Raw genomic sequence first — 8,050 nt, 5'->3', positions numbered from 1 at the left:
GCAGGCTGGACACACACACACACTCACTCACTAGCAGCACTGGCTGGAGCTGCTTTCAGCAGCTTTTGCCATGTTTCACACTGTATCTTTGATCCAAATGTATTTTACCTTGGCAGGAAGCTGTTTGTACCTCCCTTAGCATAGCATATGTGCAGTATGTGTTGTGTTATTCTTTTCTCCAGATGATTTAGACAATGCTTTCCTCAGCTGCTCTCGCTGCTGCTGGTTCACGTAGATGCTTCATCTCCCACGCAGTGTCTCTAAATTATTTGTATTTTTTGAATGTGTCCCGGAAAACTTGCTAAATCTGTCTTTCAGATCAGGCATTCAGTTCCACCCAGAAGCTGAAAATATTTGACAACTTTCAGTGTTTTTTCCTCCTCTGTGGAACTTAAAAATACAGAACCCTGTGAAAATGAATGAGAAGCCCTGCTTATGTAAGCTGGTAGAGCTTTGCTGCACATTCAGATTGTATTTGAGGCAAAGCTTAACATGCAGATGAGATTTTACAATTCTTCATCCCTCCTGCTCTTCCTTGTTTCCCTGTAATGGATTTTGATTTATTTGATGATGGGATCAGACTTCTCTCCTCTGTATCATCAGGAACCTTTACAAGTTTTCTGCTAAGGGAAGGGATAATAAAATTTGCATTATGAGTTTGTTTTGTTATCTTCCCTCCACTGCAACTGAGATTTGAGAAACCCTGGTAAGGCAAAATTGTTTTTTTTTCTCTAGATACAGATCTATAAAACAATAAAAATATAAATATGTATATGTGTACTGATAAGAATTATACAATACATTGTATTAGTAGCTGGAGGTAAAGAAAATTATTTTCTACCTGAGACTATAAATGTGTTAGGCAAATTTTCCCAGCTTAGAAAGTTTCTTCCGTGTATTTTTATCACTGGGCATTTTTGTCAGAGAAAAACTGCCAAAAATTTTAATGTACCCTGGATTCATTAGTAGTTGGTAATGAATCTGTGATTCTACAAAATGCCTGTGAAACAAACACAATCTCTTCATAAGTTTTTCTGTGTTAATAGTCTTCCTGCAGCTATCCTAGGTCACATACGTATTCATCAAACATCTGTCTTTACTTGCTGGCAAACTGAGCTAATAATATATGCAATAGTCTGAGCTGTACCAAAGCTGAGATGTGTACAAGCTTGTACATGTGTTTCCCAGTAAAAAGGGAAAAACACTTAAGCTTACAAAGGATGCCTTCTATTTAGCTTTCTTATTTTTATTCTGCATGTATTTCATTATTATTAGCAACAACTTTTTATCAATGTTACCATAGAAATGAAGAATGCTAATTCCTAGAATCATGCCAAAACTCATTTTCCATCCTGTTTACTTAGTTGCTCTACTGCAAACAATGCTTGCTAGATAGCTGTGAATAATTCAGAGCAGCTACATTATTTGGCCAGTTTATTTTTGTGTGCATTATCCTTCCGTTTCAGCAATACATTTGACATGTTGTTCTGGAAAAGAGTCTTGTGAAACTATGCTGAATTTTAAAGGCAAAACCATCAATGAATTTCTGGGGGGAGGAGGGGGAAACCCTAACAAGAATCCATAAGATTAAAGAAAAGGAAGGGTAGGTCTGTAACTTAGGTAATGAGTAGCTCTTTTCTCTTTGAAAGCCATTTCGTACTAATTCATAAGATGTGTTTCTTCAAACCAGTACATACATGTTTTAATGGAACTCAATGATCATTAGGCATAAATCATGTACCAAGCTGCTCTTTAATGTTTCTCCGAAGAGCTCAGACTGTCAGAAGAACTTAAGGCACTGCAGCTGTATCACCTACAGCCATCTAGAACCCGAGTCATTTAACCATAACATCACAATTTATTTAATTTTGAAATATTAATTAACTGCTGGGGAAGAGGGCAAGAGATTCTAGAACTATCAAAAAACCACACTTGTAATGCAGGGACTGGTTAGAAAATTAACTCTCTTAAAATAACATCTTGGAATTCCATAATTAATATAGTTAGGGCGCTCTACTATGAACCCTAAGAGTTTGGAAACAATAATTTCAAAATATTCCTACTATAACAACTGAATTCCCTTTAAAAATCAACAAATTCTTTCTGCTTCATGCATCACCATCAGCTACTGCAAGATGCAAATGTCCTAGAATCAAAACTTAGCAAGCAATTTTGTTAATGTAGCAGAAGGTGGAAAAGAATACAATTCAGTCTTTCACAGCAATATTGACTCAATTGTGCTGACAACCCTGCTCATGCTTCATGGTACTGCATAACTGGAAAGAGAGACAAATCAGAGATTTACAGCACCTTTTACACAGTACAGTATTTTTACATAGCCATCCTCTTCATTATTCTCCCCCCAACGTGTGGCCACGAATAAAAAGAGAGAAGAGGAAGAAAGGGAATGTTGTTACCTAAGTGTAGGCTACTGCCTCTGTCTTCTGGCATTGTGAATGAGAGCATTGATTTTATAATGCACATAGCACTTGCTGATTCCTCTGGTCTGTTTACAGATTTACTTGCCTATTGTCTATCATTCACCTGTTTCCTTACAGCCTGTGTAACTCAGAAGCAAATCTCCCTTTGGTATTGGATGCTCCTTTTGTTTCCTTGCATGCTGTAAACAGCAACAGCACCTCGGAGCTGAGTGTCAGCACAACACAGGTAGCAAATAACTGATTCAGCTCTTAAAAAGAGCTTCACAACTGACAAGTTTCTGCACAAAATCCTGCATTTCCACACAGTGTACGGCTCCACTGGCAAGAGCCCCATCTGGAGCCACAGCAGTGTCACAGGCACTGAACTGCACCCACACGGTGTGACTGAGCACACAGAGGGTGTGACCCAGCTAAGGTCTGGAGTGGTAGCCAGGCTTATGCCAAACTATTTGCACCAAGGCTGTGAGTGCAAAACTGCCCCTAAGGTCATTAATCACTCTGCCTCAGATCTGCAGGTGCATCTCTCAATGTATCAGCCTTTTCTCAAAGCTGTCCACCTGGAAGGGTCACTGCAGTGACAGCCCATCTTTAGACATTACAACTTGGGGTTTCCACATCCTTTCAGCCTTGCAACCCATTTCTGCACTGCAGCATGTGAGTGTCTGTCTGTGTAAGCAAAGTAGCCACGATCACTTCAATCAGCCCCGGTACCAGCGCTGCCAGCCCTTTTCCCACTGCACACAGGAGCACATCCCATAAATACGGAGTGACTGCAGCCAGCCATCTGCAAGGGAGCCAACATTCAGCTGCAATAAGCAGGTAATGCTTTTGTAGTCAGGATTTTTCAACTGTGGTTTCTCTTTTCACTTGAAAAGGTTTTGATCAAGAATGGCAGCTTAAAAAAAAAATCCTACTGTTCAGTACATGTATTGTTATTAAAGCTTCATCTTTTCTCTGCTGTCTCTTCATATGTCCTCCTTTAAATTAAAAAATGGGCAACTCAACCCGAAGTTTCAAATCCAAGCGAAATTATTGCTGCTTGTAAAACTGCAGTAAGATTATTTTAATGTATATTACTAATATTTTTGATGTCCTAGCTCTGATTACACCATTCATGAAATGTTTAGAAAAATGCATATTAGTGCATATCAATAAGGATGGATTGAATTTGAGTGCCTTTATAGTGCTGCTGATAAAATTCTCACTTGCCAGAACAGAGTGTGCTGCAGTAACAGCACTGTTCAGCAAGAGCATATTTGCACATGGTGCAGCTTGGAGCAGAAATCTGCTTTCCCCTGGCAAGCTCTGTAACATCTGTGAGAGATAATGGCAGAAAGGTGGAAGATTTAGCACCCTTTGTCATGTTTGTCCACGCTGTGATAGCTGATGTCTGATGCTTGTCTTTGAACTCTGTTTCTAAGAAGAATGGGGTGGGCTAAAGATCTCTGTATCTCTGACTCCTTTTGATTAATCTCATTTCACTGTGCCCATCTCTGTGTCAGTGTCAGATAGCCACTGCCTGCTGCAGGCAGCTCCATCTCCACGTTTCTCACTCCTGAGCAATTTGCAGCAAGTGACCCTGCTTCTCCTGCCTCACTCTGGGTACATTTGGTGTTCTTTTCCTCTCCTGCAGATCCTCAGAGCAGCAGCACCAGCCAAGCTCCTGCCAGGCTCTGAGGAGTGCCCAGTGTGACTGGTGCCCTCAGCTCTGCTCTCAGAATAAACCATGGGATGTCTCCAGCTGGGAGAACCCAGCCATGCTCCTCCAGGAAGCCACAGGAATGAGGGAGAAACGTGAGCTGGGGATGGTTCACTCCAGTGCACCTCAGAAGTGGGAAAGAGCTGATGGCTTCATCTTCCAAAATGGACCACAGGGACTAGGACATAAGGGGATTTTAGAAGGAATTTTGAATGAGTTAGAGACAAGACCTCTGAGATTTTAGATAATGTGGTTTATTTTCTTCTACATAGGCAGGAAGGGTGAGTTCAAGTCACATCTTCACAGGGTAGTTCAGAAGGTCACAAGACCCCTAGTTACAAGACCTTTAAGGACTTATTAACCCATAAAACACTACCAATGAGGATATTTGTATTTTTTTACCTAATCCTTAAATATTTCATCTTATGGACTCATACTACAGTGTAAAGTTTCTTAGTCAATCATGTTATGACACACAAACCTACAGTACTGTATTCTAAAACGCTAAACTTCCTTCTACTAAACATGTCTCTACTTTATAAATCCACGTTCTCAGTTCTAGCACCTAAGTTTGGAAGCCTTTTCCAAGGGCTCAGATCAAATCCTGTGTTTAATTCTAAGCTTTGGCTTGCAGGCTCAAAGATCTGAGAATTCCCTGCATTTCGGATTCCAACAAGGACACCCCAGATTTTTGTTTTTTTCTGCACTGATGACAATTTTAAAACTGCCTGTGTAGTGCTGTCCTCTTGAAAGAGTGTGCAGTTACTGGAATAAATCACACTTTCTCTTCCCTTCTGTCAGCTATTAATAGTGGTAAATTTTAATTGCATATGTAAATAAAAACACTGTGTACTCATTAGTTTAAATATGTTTTTCATTAGGCAAATGAAATGCTTATTGTATATGATGCAAAGCTAAAAGGAGAATGTTAACAGCATTGAGCAGTTTGGGAAGTATAGTGACTTGAATTTTTAAAGTTCTTTCTTAGGATAAAAATAAACCATGTTTTAAGGGATTATTATGGGCAAATTTTGCAGTAGAGACATCTTGTTTCTGGAAATGGGAAAAACAAAGATGAGTGACAGAAGTATGGGTATGGTGTCAAGGCCAATGCATTAAAACTTCTACTAAAAGAGAGAGACAGCACATAAACTTGCATTACTATTTATAGCATTGGCTATTTTAGAGATGGTAACTGCAAGGAGGGCAGCATTTTTCAGTTTCTATATAGAAAAATCCTGACATGTCTCACATTTTGATATCTTGAAACATATTGGTCCCAAATTACATCACTTCTTCATCGTTAATTTTCAAACTCTTGGAACGCCACACTCCAAATACACTTTCTGCTATTTTTAGGGGTATGCAATTATAGTCAAGAAGATACAATTTTTCAGTTCAGTAATCCATACTTTCAAGCTTGGAGTATATTTATCTACCTGCGAGCTCATAATTTGTTTCCTTTCTATCAACAAAATACCCAGAATTTCATAACTAATTTACTTCTCAACATTTTTTTCTATCTCCTTCCACTGTTCTGCTCACTATGAAATGAGAGAAATCTTATCATAGACACATTTAGTAAATTAGTATAATTTTATACAAAAGCCTGCACTCTGAAAACTTCAGTCTTAGTAAAAAGATGCTCTGAAGGTATGACTTTCTAAAGTTATGGCTCAGAACAGTTTAGCAATCTCCCTTAATATCCAAGCATGTGTCTCATGATTAATATGAGAACACAAAATCTCTCTGCCTGCAAAACTCAGAGCACCAAATACACCTTCTTCCCACATGCTTGAATAAGAGAGCCAAGATAAAAACCATTTTTATTTTATAAAGATAAGCTTGAGTATCCTTGTCTCATCCATGCTTCTTTAGTTCAAATTCTATCAAACTTTTATACTGGAGCACAGTAAAATATTTATATGCAAGATGTAGCAAACGAAATGCAAGGGCTGGCTAGAGGGCAGTCTCTCGGAATTAACACAGAGCAGTCTAAAAAGGACTGATGTGTCACTCTTCTAGACTCTTCATTTGCCAAACTAAATTGTAGCTAGCAGTACCCATTGGCAAGAGAATAAAGGCAACAGAGATTCCATTTTGTATGAAGAGTTATTGCATTTGACACGGTTGAAAACATATTAATAGTTTTTAAGACTAAAACGGGACTATATGATATCAAACTGGACTTACTACATAAGGAAGGCCAGAGGGTTTCACCTGTCAGTGCCCTGAACAAGTTTATGAATTGAGGCTGAGTTGGAGCAAATTTTTGAGTATGATATTCAGCTTGGTCATGGCTGAAAAGCCAAGAACTGAGTAATCTCTTTTGCATCTTCTTGCAGAAAATGTTTAAAATCTCTCATAATTTAAAAAGCAGTGCTTTGTATTTGATTTTTTCACTTGTCTGGATCAATCTTCTAGTCACTGCATCATATTTTATTTCACCCTAGCACCGGACCATCTGAGGAGAATAGGGATAATAAAGTTGAGGGGAAAAAGATAGAAGTTTTGTCAAACAAAACAGTTTGAGTTTTGTTTCAAGAGATTTAAGGAGGCTGTGATTTAATACATGATGATATCCCATCATATATAATAGGTTCCCTTGATGCCTTCAAAATACTTTTTTCTAGTCTGCAGTATTAACACCAGTAGGCAGTGTAATTGTATAAGTAACATTCACTGGATATGTATGCTTTCATACGCTAAGAACAAAAATCCTACTTCAGTTAGGATCCATGCCCCAACAAATCCACAGACTCATTTCCAAAGAGTTTGAGCATAAGAGCCCACCAGGCCCGTTGTTTACAGGTGCAGGTGAATTAGAAAGCAATCCCACCCTGAGCTTCATTGTCATTACTGTTCAGAAAAGAAATTCTCATTGATTTATAGTGCATGTAGTGTTTCTCCAAAGTTATAAGTATTCACAGAAAGTGGTTATCTCTTACAAATAGTTGCACTGATCTGTAGATGATTCCTTTGATTCTCATCCAGCATCAGATCCTCTAAATGATTTCTCCTGAGGTTCTCCTCTCTCTCACCACTGAATTTCTCTAGGTAGGAGATGAACTTCAGAGATGTATTTAATAGTGTACATAGATATCTTCACACACTGACACAACTCACTGCAGCTTTTAACAGCTCCTTCTTCAGGTTCCTCAAGAAGCTTGTGGTAGAGGTGAGAAATTGGAGGCTATGTAACACTTCAATCTGTAGTAAGCTCTCAAATATTTAAATTATAGATACATCTAGACCAAGTGTTTTTAATGGTAAAGTGTAATGATATGTAGATAGATGAGGAAACGTCATTTCTGTGTAACTCATCCAAAACTAGCTTATCACATTTTATCCACATTCAAATGTCTTATCTGAAACTTGGCTCAGCAGGAAATGGTAACATGTCAAGGATCCAATTAACATTATCTCACTCCCCTGGTTTTTCTTCAATTTCTCTGCCTTATGGGAGCTGCTTCCAGTTCTGTTGTTACTCATAGTGAAATTGATTGATTTTTGGCATAGTTCTGATTTGCTGATACCTCAAATACTACTGGGACCTCTGAACTTGTATGAAATATGAACCTCCCCACAGGGGAAAATCCACTCAGGAGTGTGTCATTTGAATTCTGGATGGTTACCTCTTTGTTCTGTCTGGATTACTTTGTGCAAACTGTGAAACCTTCTAAACTGTTATTGAATGGTCCATTTTGTAGAGTGCACAACATCAAAAGGAACATGAGTTTTAAGTACAGTCAGCTTGCCAAAATCAAATTTAAAAAGAGGAAACTGGAGTGCTCTGTAACAGGGAGAGTTATAAAGCTGTATTTGACACTAAGGAGCATGAATAGGAGGGGTGAAAGAGGTCCATGATGAATATATTTGCACACTAAGATAGTTATTCTTTATAAATTAA

The 8,050-nt window shown here is 38.5% G+C and overlaps 1 long non-coding RNA gene across 1 annotated transcript; it reads left to right on the top strand.

Annotated features, from left to right (window-relative positions):
• Positions 1–491: 491 nt before the first annotated feature.
• Positions 492–6,301, top strand: LOC119702562. The gene is made up of 3 exons (XR_005257381.1): positions 492–706; positions 3,093–3,260; positions 4,075–6,301. It is a non-coding gene; the product is annotated as an uncharacterized LOC119702562 (long non-coding RNA).
• The last annotated feature ends 1,749 nt before the right edge of the window (positions 6,302–8,050 follow it).

Source organism: Motacilla alba, chromosome 6 (genome assembly GCF_015832195.1).
Source record: "Motacilla alba alba isolate MOTALB_02 chromosome 6, Motacilla_alba_V1.0_pri, whole genome shotgun sequence".
In the NCBI taxonomy this organism is placed as follows: domain Eukaryota; kingdom Metazoa; phylum Chordata; class Aves; order Passeriformes; family Motacillidae; genus Motacilla; species Motacilla alba.
Note: the sequence above shows the minus strand (reverse complement) of the source record. Positions and strands in the feature narration are given on the sequence as shown.